This window comes from Oryctolagus cuniculus, chromosome 2 (genome assembly GCF_051225735.1).
Source record: "Oryctolagus cuniculus isolate XC-2025 breed Fujian yellow rabbit chromosome 2, ASM5122573v1, whole genome shotgun sequence".
Classification (NCBI taxonomy): domain Eukaryota; kingdom Metazoa; phylum Chordata; class Mammalia; order Lagomorpha; family Leporidae; genus Oryctolagus; species Oryctolagus cuniculus.
The window spans coordinates 136,224,949-136,246,781 of NC_142868.1; the positions used below are offsets into that span (position 1 = coordinate 136,224,949).

The window sequence follows — 21,833 nt, forward strand, 5'->3', positions numbered from 1 at the left end:
TCAGTGTGGGTCTTTGTGGCTGCTCATCTGAACCCATGTAACTAGGAATATTTTTATTATGTACTGTCATTCACAAGATAATTTAGTTAGCTATAAAAGTCCTAATTCAAAGCTTGTCCTCAATATTTTAAAAATATGTTTCCATTGTCTTCTTGCCTCTGCACTTCCGTTCAGTAGTCTGAGGTCAACACAGCCCTGTGCTTCTGTGGTCATTCTCCCCTTTCACTCAGGAAGCGTTTACCATGCTCTCCTACATTTGAAAATTATAAATTTTATGGCCTTAAAAACAAACTATGAGACAGAAAGTAGAATAGTGGTTGCCAGAGGCTAGGGGATGGGGCAAACGGGGGATTAGTGTTTAATAGATACAAAATTTCCATTTGGGAAGATGAAAAAGTTTTGGAGATGGATGATAGTGATGATTACACAACAATGTCCATGTTAATGCCACTGAACTTAAAAATGGGTAAAGTGGTCAATTTTATATTGGGTATGTTTTACCACAATAAAAAATACAAAGATTTAAGTTTTAAGAGATTTAAATTTGAGGGCTGGCATTTGGTGCAGTGGTTAAGATGATGCTTTCTTTGGATGACCACATCCACATCAGAGTGCCTGGGTTCAAGTCCCAGCTCTGCTCCCAAATTCAGCTTCCCGCTAATGTCCACCCTGGACAGCAATAGGTAATGGCTCAAGTACTTGAGTCCTCACCACCCATGTAGAATTGAGTTCCCAGCTGCAGCCTTGTGCAGCTCCAGCTATGGAGGCATTTGGGAAATAAAACAGTTGAGAGAGTTCTGTCTGCCTCTCCTCTCCTGTCCTCGCCTCTCCTCTCCACTCCTCCCCTTCACTCCCATCTCCTCTCCTCTCTGCCTGCCTTTCAAAATAAATAAAATGAAAAATTTAAATTTAAAAATGTCGGCTTTGTTTAAATTTATCAAAGGAAATCATTTTCTTCGGCATTCTTAAATTTTGAGTCAACATATTCAGGAATGAGATTTCCTTGTCTCTACTGTTTCACTTAATAGATCACTTTTATCTGAGATTGTTATTTTTTTATTTCTTGGAAATAGCTATTATTAAATTTTTTCCTTTCTATAAAATTTTATATTCTCTATCCTTATTTTTTATTTTATTTTCTTTCTTTTTTTAAAAAAATTTTGTTTGAAAGGCAGAGTTACTGAGTGAGAGTGAGAGAGAGAGAGAGGTCTTCCATCCACTGGTTCACTCCCCAGGTGGCTGTAATGGCCAGAGCTCAGCCAGGCTGAAGCCAGGAGGTGAGAGCTTCTTCCAGGTCTCCCACATGGGTGGCAGGGGCCCAAATGTGGGGAGCAACTCGGACTAGACTAAGTTACTGGAATTAAGACTTATTCTATACATCTGCTCTCCCACAATATGGCGCTGGGAGAGGAGCAAACAGCTTCTACCCAGCTGCCTCTCACCAACTTGACAAGCTGCAGGAACTGCTCCTGATTGGAGGAGAGCAGCGTACTCAGCGTGTGGGCAGCCGAGTTGGGATTGGTGGAAGAGGACTATAAAGGAGGAGAGAGACAACATGCACCAGGAACATCTATCTGAAGGAACACCTGTGCAGCCCCCGAGAGAGCCGGCCGGCGGTGTGCCACTCCCCCGCGGAAGTGGGGAAAGTGGCCAGGGGGAACCGCCCTTCCACGGAGGTGGAAGGGACGGTAGCCAACCCGGGAAGAACCAGCAGCAAACCCGGGGAGGGCCGAGCAGATAAAAGAACAGCGCAGGGTACTGTGTCGTTCCTCCACGAAGAGGGGGAGCGACACCAAACACTTGGGTCATCTTCTACTGTTTTTCCCAGACTATTTTTTAATTTTCAGGGGCTTCTAGTCTTTGGGTATCAGCACTTTTACTCCCATTCTCTGCTTTTTAACTTTTCTTAAATATGTTGTGTGCTTTTCTTTATCCTTTTCTACTATTTTCTGGGGATTCCTTCAATCTGATCTTCCAATTTACTAATTTCTTTTTCAGCTGTACTCATCCTGTTCTTTGTCTAACATATTCTTTATTTCAGCTCCACTGTCCTGGAGAGAAGAGGGTGGAATGATAGACTGTGCAGCCGAGTTAGTCTCAACCTGATTTTTCCAACCACCCCCTGGAGGGGCTGTCCCATTGCCTGACACTACCCTGTACCTGCCCATGGGCTGTTGTCCCAGAACTCTGCAGTAAGAAGTACACAATACCTGTTCCAGGGCAGCGGTAGGGGGTAGACAACAGGAGAGCTTGAGGCACTTATCTCTAATGCAGCCTCTGACTGCTACCATCAGTCACCTCACCCCCGCCCCCAGCCTCTGCCACACCCCACGCACCAGTTAACGCAGCCTTCAGTCCTTCTGAGGCTCCCTAGCTTGTCTCGTTCTGTTTTTCAGGTGTGTGTGAGGGCTGAGATTCTCTTTGCTGGATTCTGTGTCTCTCTGTCCCTCTTGGAGAGGGAGCCTCCTGCTGGGGAATACTCGCGTCTCACTGGCAGCCAGGTGCCCTCACGGTTGCTAATGCTTGCACCATCTTCCTACCTGAACATTCCTGTGAAAGGGACTATTTCTGCTGCTTTGCCATTTTAGCATAACCTCCCCACCTCATCTATAAACCCAAAGCATACTCACTGCAGGACACTTGAAAACACCCCAAAGCACAAAGCAAAAGCCTCTTACAATCTTGCTACTCTAAGATTTCTCCTGTTAATTAAATATGGCTAGATTCTGCAGGGACCTCAAAAAACACTGCAATTATGCTCATGTCACCCAACTGTCTGAGATTCCTGTCTCCTGACACATACTACTGATGCTACATATATTGCTTATTTTTAAAAAGTTTGAGAAACTGATAGTGAAAAAATTGCAGTTCCTATTGCTTTGCTGTGTGGTCCCAGATCCGTAGGATGATGGAGGATTGTTTCATATGTCTACCGATTGTTGGCAGTTCTGTGAGATGCTCATTCTTACCCTTCACAGTTTGCTTTTGAGGCATATTTTCCTGACTGATTTGTAGGAATTATTGATATATTACTAATATTAATGGTTACTATATGTGTTTCAAATAATTTTTCATCTAAGGCAGAGAAAAGATGATAAAATAATCCTGTTTATATTGTTCCTGAAGATGTAGACGTTTACAATGTTCATGCAGGTAGACCTTTCAATAATTTCCTTAAGATTTCTGAGTTTTGCGTGTTGCCTAGCTAGGTCACAATCAGAAAAAAAAACTCCAAAGGATCCAAACATGTGTTTCTCCAGAGCAGACATGCAAATAGTCAGCACGTACATGAAAAGGTGCTCAACAACCTTCACCATGAGGGGAATGAAATCAAAACCACCACAGGACACCACTTCACACCCACGAAGACACTGTAATAAAAACTCAGATAATGACAGTGGAAAAATTAGAACCTTCATCCCTGCTGGCAGCAATGCAAAATAGTGGGAAACAGTATGGAGGAACCTTAAAAGATTCAACATCGAGTTACCATGTGACACAGCAATTTCACTCCTTGGTAAGTACTTAAAAGAAATGAAAACATATATCCACATAAAAACCTGTACACCAGTGTTCAAAAACAAAATTCTTCTTCTTTTTTATTTAATAAATGTGAACTTACAAAGTGCAACTTTCGCATTGTTGTGGCTCCCCGCCCCCAACCTCCCTCCCACCCGCAGCCATCCCATCTCCCACTCCCTCTCCCATCCCACTCTTCATCAGGTTTCATTTCCCATTATCGTTATATACAGAAGATCAACTTAGTATATACTAAGCAAAGATTTCAACAGACTGCACCCACACAACCGCACAAGCTATAGAGTACTGTTCGACTAGTAGTGTTACCGTTAACTCTCATAGTAAAACACATTAAGGACAGAGATCCTGCGTGGGGAGCATGCGCACAGTGACTCCCGTTGTTGATTTAACAACTGATACTCTTATTTATGACGTCAGTAATCACCCGAGGCTCTTGCCATGAGCTATCGAGGCTATGGAAGCCCCTTGAGTTCACCAACTCTGAACTTTAGTCAAGGCCATATCACAGTGGAGGTTCCAAAAATAGCATTATTCTTAAGCAAAAAGTGGAAGCAACTCAAATGATCATTAACAAATGAGTAGATCAATAAACATGGTATATCCATGCGCTGGGATATAATGTGCCAATAAATAAGAATGAAGCACTGAGGCATGCTACATATGGACAAACCTAAGGAAGTCACAAAAGACCACATAATCTATGATTCCACTTATGGCAAATGTTCAGAACAGGCAAATCTATGAGAGATAAGTAGAGTAGTGGTTGCCTCGGGCTAGAGAGGTGGTGTGGAGGGAGCAGGTGGGGATGATGAAGGTGCCCTGAAATCAATCGTGATGGTGTTTGTGCAATCCTAAGAATGACTACAAGCTACTGAATTATTCACTTTAACTGGGGGACTTGCAAGGGTTACGAATGGCAGTTCAGGAAAGCTGTTATTTTTAAACTCTTGTATTTTATTCTAATTGTATAAGGTTTGCTTGCTCCATAAGTCTTAAAGCTATATGGAATAAATACTTTGTGTAGGATGTGATAAAGGAATTTTACTTTTTTCAGAATGTTAAGTATTAGTCTAGGCTCCATTTTAAAATATTTACTGATTTGTTTTCATTTATTTGAAAGGCAAAATGAGACAGAGAGAGAGAGAGAAACAGACGGACACACAGACTTCCATCCTGTGATTGACGTCCTAAGTGCCTGCAATAGTGCGATAGCCAGGCCTGAACCAGGAGCCTGGAACTCCTCTAGGTCTCCCATGTGGGTGGCAGAGACTCAAGCACTTGAGCCATCGTCTGTTGCTTCCCAGGATGTATTAGCAGGAAGCTGGAGTGGAAGAGGAGTAGCTAGAATTCCAACCAACACTCCAATATGAGATGTATGCACCCCAACAGCTGCCCTCTCCCCTCAACCTCATGTTTGGGTATAAATTATCTACTTGGCATTACCTTGCAATGGAATTTTTATTGTCTACTAAGTTTGAAATATATATGATTCTGTTTCTGGACCTTGTGTTCTGTTTCTTTGTGTATTTGTTCTTTTATTAGGACACTACATGGTTTTGATTAGTGTAGACTTATAAAATATTTTGGTATTTGGCTTTCCAAGTCTTCTCACACAAAATACACCATTTTCTTTTAAATGAACTCAACAAAAATATGCCTACTCATATAATCCCCCAAAATGGAAAGAAAATTTGTATTTGGTTGAATTATATGGAATTTATTGACTTGGGGGAGTATTGGCATCTTTACAATATTGAATCTATCATTCCATTGAAATAAGTGTTCAGATAATTCACTGACATTGATAGTTTCTTTAGGGTCTTAAATATTTATTGAGAAGTTTACAGCTTTTGTTACAACTGATAATGAGAGATAATTTTGTTTCATTTCCTAATGATTATTGACAATATTTAGGAAAAATCATGAATTCTTATGTACTTAGCTTATATCTAGCCACCTTAGGGCATACTTGGTATTACTTATAACAGATTTTCCTTTATTATTTTGTGTTATTTGGGTTGAGGTACCAGCTAGGAATTTTTAGGTTTTAAGGTAAAGGAAAAGGCAAATCTGCTTAAGGAAAAAGGAGAGGTATTTATTCACGGAAAGGAAAGGTCGGACAAAGGTTGACTTCAGGAGGACTTAATTTTTCTTAGTTGGCCTTTTAATGTGTAAGATCCATTCTTAGGTTCCATGTGCTTCATCACATGGACATCAGAAAAAACTCAAAGGTATGAAATGGTTTGGTGGAGTACGCATGGGTCACAGGTTTTATTCCTGTTGCTGAGTGGGGAGCTCTGTTCAAGTTATATGGAGCAGGAGTATATGAAGGACTGGATCCTCAGGTGGACTTTATGAGTTATTTAATTAAGAGCCAGCTGATACCAGAGAGCCAAGAGATACTCAAGACAGAGACCGATCAAACAACCTGAAAATAACGGTACCTTTGTCTCTTCATTGAACACGTTTATGCTACTCAATTTTTCTTTTTAAAATGTTTATTTATTCATTTTTATTTATTTGAAAGAGAGAAAGAGAACAAAATCTTCAATCCACTGAATCACTCCCCAAATGCCCCCAACAGCTGCGGCTGGATCAAGCCAAAGCCAGGAGCCAGGAATTCCATGTTGGTCTCCTACGTGAGTGGCAGGAATCCAAGTACCTGGGCCAGCATCTGCTGCCTCCCAGGTGCATGAGCAGAAAGCTGGACTGGAAGCAGAGGTGAAAGGGAGGCTCAATCCCAAGCACTCAGATAGGGGATGCAGCTGTCCCAAGTGCAGCTTAACATGCTGTACCACAACATCTACTCCTCAATGTTTCTTTTTTATTGCATTGTCTAGGATGTCCAGAACTAAGTTGAAAAATTATTATAATAGTATTTCCTGACTTTAATGGAATCTTACAATTTTGGATAAAGTTATCTGGATAAAGTGATTTGGATAAAGTTTCATACTCTTTACTAAGAAAATACTATTCTAAGTCTAGCTAATTGAAAATTTTTAACTATAAATGAATATTGAATTTTATTAAATATCTATTGATACAACCATGCATTTTCTCTCTTATTTATGTGATGAATTCAATGAATACATTTATTAAAATTGAACATATTCTACATTCCGTGAACTGCTTTAAAAGGGGGGGGGGGCAAGGAACAGACCATTTTTCTAATAAGAAGCAACAAGAAAATTGTATTTTTCTACTTCAGGGAACTCCTGGTTAAGAAAGGCAAACTTGGAGCCAGCACTGTTATGAAGAAGGTAAAGCTGTCACTTGTGGTGCTGGCATCCCATATGGGTGCTGCTTCAAGTCCTGGCTGCCCTCTTCCAATCCAGCTCCCTGCTAATGTGCCTGAGCAAAAGCAGAGGATGGCCACTTCCTTGGGCCCCTGCACCCACTTGGGAGACCTGGAAGAAGCTCCTGGCTACATGTGTGTATAACCCTACCTTTCAAATAAATAAATAAATCTTTAAAAAAAATGGAGAGGAATTTGGTGGGCCCCTGGGGAGGGCATTTATAAGCAATGGTTTAAGGGGATGGCAGCAACCTCTGTTTCTATGCCTGTGCCCCATTAGGATGCAAGGCACTGATGGTAGCCATGCTGGGGACAGGTATCCAGCACTAATTCACCAACTGCTCCTTCCACGTGAACTCTATCAAGATGGTCGTAAGGATAATGAACAGGACCATGAAGGAAGAGAGGAATAGTCAGAAGACAGATGAAGCTACTGGAGCAAAGAGCCTACAGACTTGCCTACAGTTATATAGGTTTTGAACAGTTACCACCTACAAAGCCTGAGTTCTTCTTAGCTTCATCACTGTACCGCCCTTGGGACATGTCTGTAATGCTAACAAGGACTATCAATAACTTGAAATTGAAAGTTCAAGAAAGGAGGAACCAACTCCCTTGTCATGGCTTCTGGGTCACAGAGTCCTTTTCCAGGATGAGTTCCCTGGGCATCTCCACTCACTGCCCACACAGGCTCTCCAAGATCAAGGTCTCCCATTATCATAGCACCCACCTTCTTCTAGAGAGGAAGGATGTTGAGAAAATGGCAACGTTTATGAAAATCCTAGCCATAAATAGGCTAGGGAAGGACTGGGCTCATAACAGTACTCATGCAACCACCAGCTCTGTGTTCAGAAACACAAGTATGGACATAAAAATGAATGGAATCAGGGTTCCTTGGAAACTCACAGGGCTTTGGAAATCCTTGAAAAAAATCTGACTTGTCTTAGATATGAAGGGAGAGTGAGAAAATGTAAGGAACACTTTAGTAACAGCTGAAGCCAACACTGGAAGCCCTTGGGGTTAGCTGTTTCTTAATAAAGAACAGTGTTTCCTGCATAGGACTACATAGGGGAAAATATCACTCATTCACATTTTGGGTGTGTGCAAGGCAGCTCAACAGCTGCTGGATATGCAGGAGTGATCATGCTATACTAGAGGCAAGGAGGGGTACACACAGGGAGGTGTCAAGAGTGAGAAGAAGCCATTGCAGTGAAGATGGAGAAAGATTCAACATGGGTAAAATCTCAGCAGTTGCAAAGGGCTTGGCTGGTTTGAAGAACTGGAAGACAAGTGTTAAAGGGGGCATCGTGTGCGGGGAGACTCCTGTGAGATGACACTGAAGATGTATTAAGGCCAAATCACTTCCTTAACCATGTCAAGTAGTGAAATTAAAGTCATTGACAATATTTTACACATTATATTATTTTTAATTGTTTGAACTTCTATGTAAAACTAGTCAAAGGAGAATTCCTAGAAGGAAAATTATAGAAGCATAAACCAGAATGGTGCCCGTGGAAATGGAGAAATGAATGGAACTAGAGGCATATATTGGAGAGAAAATCAAGAAAGCTTACTAGTAAGGAAGACATGGTGGGAAATAAGGGAGAAAGAAGAATCTACAATTACTGTTGGAAGTCTAGAAGGAGCAACTTTTGCTTGGTGACACCATCTTGATATGGCAAGCTTGGCGGGACAGTGAGCCTTAGAGTAAATCCAGAGTTCCCCTTCAGGCATGTATTCCCTCACCCCTAAGAAGACCATAGTCTGACTAGGGGTTGGGGGCTACACGTTCCATACCAGTCAGCCACTAAGGGATCACAAGGGCCCTGGGAGACGTCACCATCAACTCTTTGCCCAAGACCCATAATAACCGTACTCCAGCTGCCTCACAGGGCCCACAAGTACCCCTTTCCACCATCTGGACAAGAGAATGAGGTGCCCTGGGAGTGACTCTTGGCCTCTGCTGGAAAACTGGCTCCCAGCAACCTCCTTCCCTGCATCAATTCTCTTCTCTTAAATGCTTCCCAGCTTTCCAGATGGTCTCCAGACACCCCGCACCCTCTCCCCTGGGTGCACTCACCATTCCCAGGGTCAGTTCAGCTCCTTGGATCCTTCAATCTTGGGAGAGTCATGAGACCATCTGTCATCACTCACCCCCTGGGGACTGAGAAGGGCAGAGAGCCAGGCCAGTGGGCAGAACACATCTGCATCTCTTTGCTCAAGCCCAGCTCTCTGGTTAACCTATGGGGAGCTTAGCTGGGAAATCTTCAAACAAATGCAAGAATGGCTCGCCTGAGCCTTCTATCCACGCATACCTCCTCCCCATCATCATGTCCTATTCATCATCCCAGACTTAGCTTCAAAGATCCCCGTTTCGGGAAGGCTTCCTAATTCCCAGGAACAATGGCAGCCCCAACCAAGCTGTCCTGGTCATGTAACAGCCTGTTTCCTTGTCTCTTCCCCACTGTACTTGTTCTAATATGGCTCCTATTAGCCTCATCTGGCTATTTAATTTTAAGTGAATCAAAAGTCAATAAAATTGGAGCTGGCATTGTGACACAGGAGGTTAAGCCTCCACCTACGATGCCAGTATCCCTTATGGGTGCTGGTTCAAGATCAGTTCAAGCTGGTTCAAGACCCTAGTGCTCTACTTCCGATGCAGCTCCCAGCTAATGTGCCTGAGCAAGCAGCTGAAGATGGCCCAAGTCCTGGTGCCCCTGCACCCTTGTAGGAGACCCAGAAGAAGTTCTTGACTCCTGGCTTCAGTCTGACCCAGCCCTGGCCATTGCAGCCGTTTAGGGAGTAAACCAGCGGATGAAAGATTCTGTCTCACTCTATGCCTCTTGCTCTCTAACTCTGCCTTTCAAACATAAAAAAAATAAATATTAAAAGATCAATAAAATTAAAATTCAGTTCCTCAACCACATTTATGGTATTCAATAACCACTTGTGAGTACTGGTTCCCATATTAGCATAGACTAAGGACATTTCCATCACCACAGGAAGCTCTATTGAAAGCAATGCATTAGACCAAGGTTCCTGGAGGACCAAACTGGGTCTTATTTACTTGGTACCTCTGGCAGCCAGAGTAGTTTTGAGAACCTGGAAAACACTGAGAACATGGATTGAATGGGTAGGTGAGGGATTACATTCTAGATACCACCTGTCAAGAGGAATACAGATGGCCCATATGGAGCATATTAAAAAGCAAAACAGGGACCAGGAGAAAAGGTGACAGCAGGGAAAAGCTGAAAGGGACAACCCAGTGAAACAGGGAGGTTTTGCCCTCTCCTGCGACATGAGAATGTCAGAGACAGTGCCACTCAATAGCACCCTTATGTTGGTGCACAGACACAGGGCTGTCCTCTGTGGTTCTTCTCACCTTTCTAACAATCCATAGCCCCCTCCTATTGTCCTTGCAACCCCCTGAGAAGTCTTTCCCAGTCAACCCCAGCTGGGCCACTCTCCATGGTCTGTCCAGCACCCCAGAACGCTTTCAAGGAGCTCATTTGGTGACTGCGGGCACTGTTTACTTCCTGTTCCAGTGCAGAAGTCTCCTATCCATGACTCCTCCTCCACCTCACATGACCAGTGGATCCCCAAGGCTGAGGCTCCATAAGACCTGGGCTTACCAGGGGTAGCAACTGTGTTTTATGGATCGGGATAAGTAGAGACTCCCCAGGGGCTAGCACTATTGTCTCACAAGGCAAAGGGCCTAAAAGGGAAGAGTCATAGGTCTGACCTTGTGGAACAAACCAGCCACAATCTTGCCCACCACGGCAGATACAAAGCAGACGCTTGGAAGAACTCAGGATGACACTGTTTCTCCCCTTCAACCTCAAGTGAACTTTATGCAACAGTTTCTACCCAGGCAAGTAGCTGACCCTGGGCAAAACCAAGGACACAGACCTTGCACTGAGGAACTGAAGCCGAATCTCTCCTGCTCCACTGACCCCCTGCTGCTGTTTTCCTTTCATCAGCTCTGATTTCAGCACCTTGAGCCCTAGCACCCCTCTTTGTTTGCTAAGAACCCCTAGGAGATGGGCTGGGTGGTCCTTAGCTCTGGTTTGGTTCCCTGAGGGTTCCAAACTAACCCTAGAGCTACCCTGCACTCACTGTTTACGGAGATGCCTCTGCCATCAGAAAGGGCGTCTTGGAGTCCTGCTCTTAACCTGGGCCCCTTTCACTCATCTGGAGCTTATGCCCATGGCCATGCAGAGTAAAGTTCTGCTCTGCCATAGGCGTCAAATTCTTCCCCCCTAGAACCTAGGCCATCCTCAACCACAGGCTCAAGGTGGTGGTCCCCATAATGGCCAGATTGTGGAAGGTGATGTAATGCTTGCGACGTCCTCACTTATTCACCTGTCTGCCCACTGGGCTCTCAACACCAGCCTCTTACCAAAACCCTGTCCTTCAAAGGGAATAGCAGTCGCCTTCCAGTTCCCTGAGAGTCTGATCCTCAGATCATCTTCGGAGGGTGGAGAGGCCATGTATGTATCCTGTGCACCACATCCCACAAGACGGCTGTGCTAGTCACGACTTAAAAGACAGCTCAGTTCAGCTGTCCCGTCACTGTCCCCTGGGGGAGGGGAGCTGGCTCCTGCACACATGCTGTGAGAACAGACTGGAAGGCTTTCAGATGCTGGAATCTGATCAGTTCCCTCCTTCAGCCTGAGGCTTGCCTTCCTCAGACCTTTCTTTGCAAACAGTAGTCTTCCCTGGGAGGCTCCTGGGGCAGGCACCCAAAGGGAGCTCTCTGGGTGCCAGGAGGCTGGACAACTGCACCCCCATAAAGGGTAGCGGGAGCAGGTGGCCTTCCTAAAAATGGCCCCCTGCTGCTCACCCCTCAGCTCTCACGTCGGAGAGTGGAGGCTCTTTCCCATGTTCAGGGCAAAGGAGGGGACGAGCTGGAAGTCATCAGGGTGTTGTTTTTGCCAGTGCAGCCCTTGAAGTGGAGACAGGAGAAAAACAAACAAACTCAAGTCATCTCCCCAGGGCCCTGGAAGAGGTCCCTTTCACAGCCAGGAATGTGACAGGGAGTAAAGTCAGCCAGGAGGCTGCCTGCAGAGGGAGGCTGGAGGCTCTGAGCCAGCCTCTGGAGCCAGAGCTGGGGGGCGTCCACTGCCACCTGCATCCCCCAGTGAGGGTGAGGAGCCGGCAGACAGCCATCCCCCAAGACTGGCAGAGAAAGAGAGTATGTCTCAGTGGAGTCACTTACAGTCTATGAACGGAACTCAGCAGGCCAGTTTTATGGCCATCTTCACACAAGTTGGCCACTGATGGGCCAGGGGAATCTTAATCAGGAGAAAGAGGCTCAGAATAGAGACACGGAGAGCCACGCCGGTCCCAGGGAGGACATGATGTGCCGGAGATGGGAAACAGAGCCGGAGACAGACCGAGCGGTAGGCGGTCAAGGCTGAGCCCAGGCAGTCCCCCACCCCAGCTCTCCAGGAGGCCTCCAGCAGGCCAAGAACCATGACCAGGAATCCAGAGCACGTGCTGCCCATCTCTCCATGCAGGCAGCCCTGACCCTCGCTGCAGGGTGAGCTCCCCAGGGGCAGAGGTGAGAGGAAGATGCAGGATTTCCTTAGACATTCTCCTTCTTCCTCCAAACCATGCACTCAGGAGCCCCAAGCCACAGACTGGGCCTTGCGACCATGAGGTATGGACCTGTCTGCTCTTCCTCTGCCCACTGGAGGGGGAGTCTAAGGTGCTCTCCCTTCCCAGCCCCTGCGCTGGGTCCCAGCAGTGCAAGGCAAGTGGACCTGCAGGGCTCTTGTGATACCGGGCTCCCACAGGATGGTCAGGACTCCATGCGCCCATTGGGACAGGGCAGCAAATGCTGACCTCGCCTCACAGGCACCACCGTGGGAGGTAGCGAACCTGAAACAACAGTGCCAAAGCACCCAGGAAGCAACATCCAACAGTCTGAGTATTCCAAAAGCTGTCTCGTGAGGGATCTTCTGCTGAAAACGTTGAGAGAGGCTGTCAGAGCACCTGCCCCAGCTTTTCCATGTGTGGGAGGGAAGACTGAGGACCCCCACAGGCCACACAGTCAGCCCACGCTGTGGGCACAGCCAGGAGGATCAGAGGTACTGCTCAGACGGACCAGAGGAAGGAGGGTCATGGGCAATGCTCGCCCACGCTCCGGCAGCCTGGCCTTGGTGCTCAGCCCACTAAGTGGTTAACCTTGTACCTGAGACCCAGGATCCACACAAACCTGTCCTCCAGCTTGAGATCCTCTTTACATCACTTTGAAGCCAGGCCTGGGCCTTGCCCTTGATCTCTTCCCAGAGGCCCAAGTTCTGCACCAGCTCCCAGCACAGGGAGCCACAGCCCCCTCCCTGTTCCCAGACGTCCCAGCACCTCCCACCTCCAGCCTGGGCACTCACGTGAGAGTGGACCACGTCAGGGCTGGGGCTGGCACAGCCCGTGTTAGTTGAAAGAGTAAATGCACGAGTGATTGTGCAAAGGCCTGAGCCCACTTTCAAAGCAATGGAGAAGAAAAGGAGCCTGTGAATGGGTGGGAAGCAGACGAGAGGAGCCCTGTGGGGTGGACACCTACAGTCTCCCCCCTCGCCCCTTACCAGTCCACAGCCCCACCTGCTGCTCTAAAACAAATCCATCACACACAGAGGACCAGCTCCTTAGGGCCTGGCTGAATCCTCTGGTCTCAGTCCACCTTCCTGGTGTCCACGGTCTACTGAGTTTCGGGGACAGCCCCTCATCCTGCAGGGCACAGACTTACCAGCTGTGTGGCTCTCCAAGGGCTCCATCTGGGGCCCCTTCTTCCCAGCGCAGGGTGTGGGTGCTCAGTGCTCACCCCCTATCCCAGAGATTGTCAAGGGCAGGGGAGACTAGTCTGGATCCAGTTCCCAAACCCTAATGAGTGTTGCCAAGGGAGCGGGTTCCCTAGGCCCCCTCCCATGCACATCTCCAGCTCCACTAGCTTTCCTCTCTCCGTATCCTTGGGCTTCCTTCCACCCATTGGCTTCCCAGGGGGTCCAAGCCCAAGGCCACCACCCAGAGCACAAGGAGGCAGCTATGTCTTATCTCTGGACTCTAGACCCAAGGGAAGACTAGGACCTTATGCTCTCCCACTGCATTCCGAGGCCACCAAGGTGGCCCAGGCTCTGGAACAGCCAGACCCTTCTTCCCTGGCCCAGGCGGACCTCCACCCCTCAAACCTTCTGGCTGTTGGTTGCTCGCAGGATTCTTGGCCTGAATCTCTACATCCCTTCCACCTCCTCCCAAGGACACCTCCTTCCTTCCCTCCCTCCCTCCCTCCCTCCCTCCCTCCCTTTTGGGACCAAAGCACGCCCTCCCCCACCACCACCACCAAGAGGACCCTCCTGTCTTGTCTCTCCCATTCCCTGGCCCTGGAAACTATCCTGTTAGCTCCGAAACTTGACAAAGGACTCGCAAAGCTGAAGACCAGATTTTGGCCCATATAAGGGTTATCCCCTGCACTACTGCCTTCACTCCAGCACGAACTGACCCACAGACCAGGCCCAGTCTGAGGCCAGGGTCTGGCAGACTGGCTGTCCTTAGGGCTGTCCCTCAGGCCTGGTCTCGGACTGCCCAGTCCTGAACACACTGTTATCTGACTCTGGTCCTCCTTTAACCCAACGGTGCCCTCACATGACCCCCAACCCCGCTAGCCGATGTCAGTGTGGGGCGCGAGAGACTATAGAAATCTGACACCTGAGCCCCTGGAAACCCTACTCAGCCCACTTTCGGTGGAAGGGGCTGATCCTCCAGAATCCACCTTCTCAGAGACTCCTCTGCCATCAGGAAGGGCTCTATGGCCCCAAGGCCTCTGGAGTGCTGCTCTCCCCGGCTCACTTCTCTGCACCACCCTGGCTAGCACAAAACTCATAGACAAGCCTGGTGGTAGTCACTGCCCTCCAGGGTAGCTCCACTTCCCCTCCCACCAGCATCCGGGCCGTTCTCACCAACAGTCCCGATGCCCAACGCCCCTCTACACCAACACCCCAGAAGGTGATGCCATAGCGACAGTGTCCTCACTGGAGTTGCTTCTTCCAACACTGCCCCTTCCAGGAAACACCAGTGTGCACCTCACTTAGGTCCACTTAGGAGTCTGCAGCTGCTGCTCCCCTGGGGCCTGCATGGGTCTCTGAGCGCCCTCTCCTCCGACCCTTACTGGACACCCATGTGCACTCCAGCTCTCTCTTAAGGAAGTGGGGCGGTCACTGCCTTCCTACTCACCTCACTCCTGCAGGTGGCCCGGGGTGGGGGTGCTCCTGCAGCTCTGTGGGCGACCCCATGGCTGGCTGTCTGATTGGGTCTCTTGTGGGACCACTCCAAAGAGGGGCTCAGGGGGTTGAGAGGGGAGTCTCAGGCAGATGGTTCTGGAAGCCCTGCCCTCCCCTGCCCTTCCCCACCCCCCGGCCCCGGTGGCCAGAGTCCCAAGCACCTGCTGGACTCTTTCCCTTTCCTTTCTCCAACTCTCGAACAATGGCCCATGGCGAATTTGTTTAAATACTTTTTTTTTAAAGGCTGGGTCCTGCTCTCATGCACACCCAGGAGCTCCTGCTCTCCTGGCTGAGGCCAAGACTTGAGGGCACGTGAGAGCTGGGGAAGAGGGCGGGAGGAGGAGCAGGGGTTGGGGTGGCCACGGCTATGATGGTTGGCCAAGGAGGGGCTGCAGAATGGGAGATGAAGGCAGGTCAAGGACCTCTCTCTCTGCCTTTCAAATAAATAAAATAAATCTTAAAAGGAGTGGGGCTCATTTTGATTAGTTTTCCTTCTCATGTTTCTTTGTTGCCTCCTCCTCCTTCCCCTTCATAGTGGCCTGAGCCTCCATTCCCTGGATGAGTCTTTACTAAACTGCAAAAAGACACGGCATCTGTACTGCTGGGTCCTGCCAACTCCTTCTTCTGTTTCTTCACTGTTCTTTCACTTGCCCAGTACCAATGGATACCCTCAAATGTGCGCAGTTCTGGGCTCTGTCTTTCTTCCTTCTCTATTTTATAGTATTTTTTCAAAGCTTTATTTTTATTTATTTGAAAGGCAGACTGAGAGAGAGAGAGAGTGAGAGAGAGTGAGAGAGGGAGAGAGAGGGAGAGAGAGGGGGAGAGAGGGGGAGAGAGAGAGAGAGAGAGAGAGAGAGAGAGAGAGAGAGAGAGAAATCTTCCACCTACTGGTTCACTCCCCAAATGACTGCAACAGCCAGGCTGAAGCCAGGAGCCCAGAATTCCATCTGAGTCTCCCATGTGGGTACAGGGGCCACGCACACTGAATTAGCAGGGAGCTGGATCAGAAGTACAGCAGCCAGGACTCAAACCAGCACTCTTATGCCTCACAGGCAGTGGCTTACACTGCTGCGCCACGATGCTGGCCTCCATTCTGTTTTCTAAGACGATTCTACAATCAGGATCCTAGCCCCAAATGGGGTCTGACCAAGGATGACACTGCTCAGGACTGGGTGGTGTGCAGAGTGCAGAGCAGATCCCAAGAGCCCCCTTCCTGTGAGAGGGTGTGAGTCGGGCCCCGCCTCTCCACGGCTGCCAGCTTCCCAGCGCAGTCACCATCCGCTGGCCTCGCCTCCGTCCCTCCCTGCTCCCAGGCCGCTTCCACTCAGCAGTGGGGAAGGTGTTTCAGAACAAACATCTGAGAATGTCACAGTCCCTCCTACAATCCTCACCGGGCCCCTGGGGACCCCACTCCTCTCACCACTATGCCGTAGCCTCTCACTGCAGCCACACTGGCTCTCGGGACCCGCCCTGTCCAGGTTCCCTTGTTCCCTGAGGCCTCTGCACATGCTGCTCCCCTGCCGGGCACACTGAGCCAGCCCGTCTCTCCTCGCTGACTCCTGCACTTCACATCTCAGCACAAGTGTCACCTCTCCAGAAGCCTCGGGCAAAAACAGGGCCTGCCCCACACTTTCATCATTGCCTTTGGCGTGGTAATGATACTCCAGCAGCCACTGATGCACTCCTGGGCTTGTCCCCCGGCCATAACGAGGGCCGTGTCTGTGCTGGCCGCAGACCCTGGGCTGATTCCGCCAGCTCCAGGCTTCGTAGGGGAAGAGCTTGGAGGACCCGTCCCCACGGCCCCTCTCGGTGCACGCTTGCAGAGCTCCACTTCATCTCCTAGTCTGGTTCTGCAGACTTCTCGGGGCCTTCCATCACTTCTGGCTCCTCCCCGTGTTCCATAGTTCCTCCCAGGTCAAGGATTCGCTTGGCCCCCACACCTGCTGACCTCTGTCATGGGCCTTACTCGGACTCAGGTCAGAGAAGAGCCTTTGCCCTGTGGACAGGATGCCACTTCCTACTCCCAGCATGGACTCCCAGTGACACCTCTGTGTTTAGTGAGGGTCAGTGGTGTCCCACTTGGCCAGGGAGAACCCCAAGAGGTACTCCCCGAGCAGGGTCTTGGGGACGAGCAGACAAGCAGGGACCGCATCCAGCCTGCGCTGGGTGATAAAAGCCGTGCAGCCTTCCCAGTTCTCAGCAAGGTCTGGATGACCAGTCGGTGAACAGCTGCACTGCAGCTGTGGCTGCGGTGGCCGCCCTGTCCTCCCCATGTCTGACCTCCACGTGGCCTCACAGCTCACCCTGCCCCTGGAGCCAGCAGCCTGTCGGCAGCCTCTGCTTTCACTCTCTCCCTGTCCTCCAGCCCACGCTGTGCTCAGTGGCTTACAGTCTGCATGTGGCTGAGGCCGACCGAAGCCCCAGCATGCGAGGCACCTGACACTATCAAGACTGAAACCTGGGCTCCCAGAGGCCTTGCCCCGCACATCACCATGCGGGCCAGTCTGTCCACATGCGACCTAAGGATGTCGTTACCGTCCATGTCTCTCTCCTTTGTGTGCGCTCTCCCCAGAGCAGAGGGAACAGACTCTTGGAACTCCTGGAGAACCAGATGCACGGCCCTGCCTCGCTGTGAGCCTCCCTCTAGGGCAGGTCAGTCTTCCCGTGCACCTCCCCTGCCAGGCCTCTTCTCCCATCCTGCCTTCAAAGAGGCTGTCTCCCGCTGGCAGCACAGGCCCCTCACTCTGCCACTTCTCTCCTGACTTGTTCATCAGTTCTTGTCCAAAAAGGAACTGGAGCCAAGAGTTCTAATCTTCCCAGCTCATAGACTAATTCACTCAGAAACTCCCTTCCCTTGGGAGCTAGATTTTGCTGTTGGGTTCTAATGGAAGGAGAAACCCAGGCCAAGGGGCATGCTCACTCCAGAGATCCCAGCACAGCTGGGCGGGAATCACCATGTATGGAAACCAGCACCGTCAGCTCCATGATCCTAGCCACCCCTCTGCTCATCACACCCATCGCACCTGCCATGGTCTGTCCCCCCCAAAGCCCGTGATGGAGTTCAATGCCCACTGAGAGGTATTAAGAGAGTGATGATTGAGTCTGACTGTGGTGCTTACAGGCAGTGCCTTTGGGAGGCGATTGGGATTAGGTGAGGGCATCAGGGTTGAGCTCCAGAGATGGAATACTTGTTATTTTATGGGGGGTGGGGAAAACACCACAGGATACACACAAGGATGCACACACACACACACATACACACAGCCCGTGTTTTGCCACAGGATGTCCTTTGCCATGTTAGAACTCTGGCAGCAAGAAGCCATCATCAGATGTGCCCCTCAAATTTGGACCAGGACTGTGAACAAAAATAAACCTCTTTTCTGTACAGTTTATCCAGACAGTGATGTTGGGTTATAAAAGCAGCAGAAAATGGACTAATACAGACCACTGCCATCATCCAGTGAGCAGCACCACCTGTGTCTTGATCACCTTTTCCATTGCTTCCATCATTGTCATTGCCACCATGGCCAAGAGTCATTCCCACCATCATTCCCACCACTGACAACACAGCCATCCCCAGTGGCACATACTGTCACCTGCACCAACACCACAGACACCCAGAGTGTCACTGTACCACCTCACTGTCACCACCACTACCACCGCAGCCATCCCCAGTGTCACTGTACCACCTCACTGCCACCTCCACCACCACCACAGCCATCCCCAGTGTCACTGTACACCTCACTGTAACCTCCACCACCACCATAGCCATCCCCAGTGTCACTGTACCACCTCACTGTCACCTCCACCAACTCTACCACAGCCACCCCCAGTGTCACTGTACCACCTCACTGTAACCTCCACCACCACAGCCACCCCCAGTGTCACTGACCACCTCACTGTCACCTCCACCACCACAGCCACCCCCAGTGTCACTGACCACCTCATTGTTACCACCACTACCACAGCCATCCCCAGTGTCACTGTACCACCTCACTGCCACCTCCACCACCACAGCCACCCCCAGTGTCACTGTACCACCTCACTGTCACCTCCACCAACTCTACCACAGCCATCCCCAGTGTCACTGTACCACATCACTGCCACCTCCACCACCACAGCCACCCCCAGTGTCACTGTACCACCTCACTGCCACCTCCACCACCACAGCCACAGCCAGTGTCACTGTACCACCTCATTGCCACCTCCACCACAGCCATCCCCATGTCACTGTACCACCTCACTGTCACCTCCACCACCACCAAAGCCACTGCCACCTGCACCCATGCCCACTGCACACTAATCCTATCATCAACAACACAGCCATCTCCTTCTCAAACAACCATTATTACCATCACTGGCACCTCCAATCCCATCACCGCACAGACACCTTCTGTCCTCTCCAAGAGACCCCTCCACCACTGCTCAGCACCTATTCCGCATCTTCTCAGATACTCTCAGACCCTTGACCACTGCTGCTACCTCAGGCAGCTGGATTCTTGCAGGCCTACATGGTTGTGTCATTGGAGGCTGACAGATTTCCCTGCCAGGGTCCCAGGCTCCCGCTGCATTTTCAAATCTGCAGAAGCAGCAGTGTGTATCGTGTGGGATCCGGTTTCCAACACTGCTGCTGCCGCGGGGCTGAAGGACACTGAGGAAGTTCAGGATCCCAGCGAGAGGGATTTGGAAAGAGACAAAATTCCATCTCCTTTCCCCTTCTAACAGACTGTTCTGAGGCACTTCGGCCAGAGGTGTCCTGTGTGGCTAGCGGGATGGGTCCCATCCTAGGCAGCTGTGACTCCTTGTGACTCATCGGAAGCCTGGGGAGTAGCACACCATGCTGCATCCTTCCCTGCCCTTTACTCCCTGGCTCACTCCTGCTGCCCGGAGTCTGCACGGCCAGAATAAAGCACCGACCCCTAAACCTCCCCTCGGCCTCTAATTCCCAGGGAAACCTAAGGTATCATCTTAAAGGCGTTCACAACACGGACGTCTTGGGAGGAAGCCAAGGACAGCAGAGAGCTAAGCGGCTATCCCGGTAGCAAAAGAAAGCGCTATGACTGACAAGGGTATTCTGTGTGGCTACTGGGAGAAGGGGCGGCAAGGCCTCTCTACTCCCCCGGGAAAGCTTGGCAGCCCATTCCTAGGCAGGGCTTGGCATGGGGGCCCAGGGACTCAAGGCCCCTACTCTATAGTTCCCTGGGGAAAGGACCTCATTTTTTTTCTTTGCCCTATCTAAAGTGCTCAGATACTGCTCCAAAGATTCTTAGGAATGCTAAGCACTGGCATGACTTCCTTAGACTTGTATCTCTGCCTTCTATGTGAGTCAGTGGACACTAAAGTCCCCACATCCAGAGGCCACCTGCCCATCACATGGCAGCACCCTGTGACCAGGACTAGGACTCCCCCATCAGTCTAGGGCAGGAAGCAGGTGACTCTCCTGGAACTCCAGGCCGGGACGATGCAGGCCAGTCGTGAGAACACAACCCCGGCCATGAGAGAACACAACCATGGCACTGAGGTGGACGCTCTGTTCCTCTTGCATATCATGGCCTCCGCCTCCATGACAGCTGTGCCCCAGGCCAGATCCTGGCCTCCCTGTACTCACTCCGTCTGCCCAGGGCCAGTTCTTATCAAAGAGCCCGCCACTGTCCTCCTTAGGCCCTCTTGCCAGGGATCAAGTCACATTCATAAAACAGTAGCCCCCTTTGCACTTCTCTATGTCTGCACGAAATGGAATGAATTCTCAATGCATTTGGGAGACAGAAAAATACTAGCAAGTAACCCCACACAGGAATTGCTGTGGTGGAAAAACATTGTCATGTGGGGGAAATTTAAAGCCCTCTCTGTCCCCCCACACCAGCACGCCAGTCACTCTGCCTCCAGGCTCCCTGGCATCCCCAACAAGCCAGAGGCAGCCATGCCATGCTTCCATCCACTGCAAGGCTGTGGAGGAGTGGGCAGGCGCCTCAGCCAGCACCAACCCCAAGCTTGCCTCCCGAGGGGCTCCCTGCCTTTAGAGATACCGAGCATAAAACAGAAGCAGAGAAGATACCATGGCTGCCCACTTCCAGCAGCGACCCAACCACTTTTTGTCAGGAAATCGCAAACCTTTCTGGTTGTGGTGCAAGCCTGTTTCCACCTGCCACGGACTTGGAGCTCGGCTCCGTGATGTGCTGCCTGGCTCTGGCCTCCATGGGGGCAGCGATATTGTATCAGGGTTACCTGACTTCTGGATCTCTGGTTGACATGTGTGAGTCTCCTTCCAGCATGCTGAGGTCCGAGAGCGATGGACAGGTGGGGAGGACGGGTTCTTCACTCCACCCTCCTTGGAAGGCTCTCACCAGGCATGGCCAGGGCCCCAGTCATCAGATTCTCCAGGGCAGCGGCTGGGGTACTGTGGGGCTGGGGGTGCTGGGCCCCAGGCGGCACCTGTGGAAGAGGAAACTCTTATGTTTCAAGTCTGGTGTGAGATGCAGTCCAGCAACGTGAAGTTATGAAAGACAGCGCTCAGGACCCAGTGAGGCTCTGCAATGCTGGTCCTGGGAGGCAGCGCCTGGCATCTGATTGGCTTGGGATCCAGGGCAGACACTGGAATCCCCACCCTGGAGCCCTTGGCTCCCTTTTCTTGACTACTGGCTACTCTCAGTGTGCAGAGGAAGATCCACAAGACAGTCTTGGTAAAGCAAGGCAGTAGGGAAGGGAAGGACAGCCCAAGGAGCCTC

At 50.1% G+C, this 21,833-nt stretch overlaps 1 long non-coding RNA gene across 1 annotated transcript in view; it reads right to left on the reverse strand.

Moving 5' to 3' along the window:
* LOC127488392 (uncharacterized) overlaps nucleotides 1-21,833 on the reverse strand; it is a 125,859-nt gene that overhangs the window by 50,761 nt on the left and 53,265 nt on the right. Inside the window, exon 2 of the long non-coding RNA XR_016230280.1 lies at nucleotides 21,334-21,540. This is a non-coding gene — a long non-coding RNA (uncharacterized LOC127488392). The remainder of the gene's footprint in view (nucleotides 1-21,333; nucleotides 21,541-21,833) is intronic.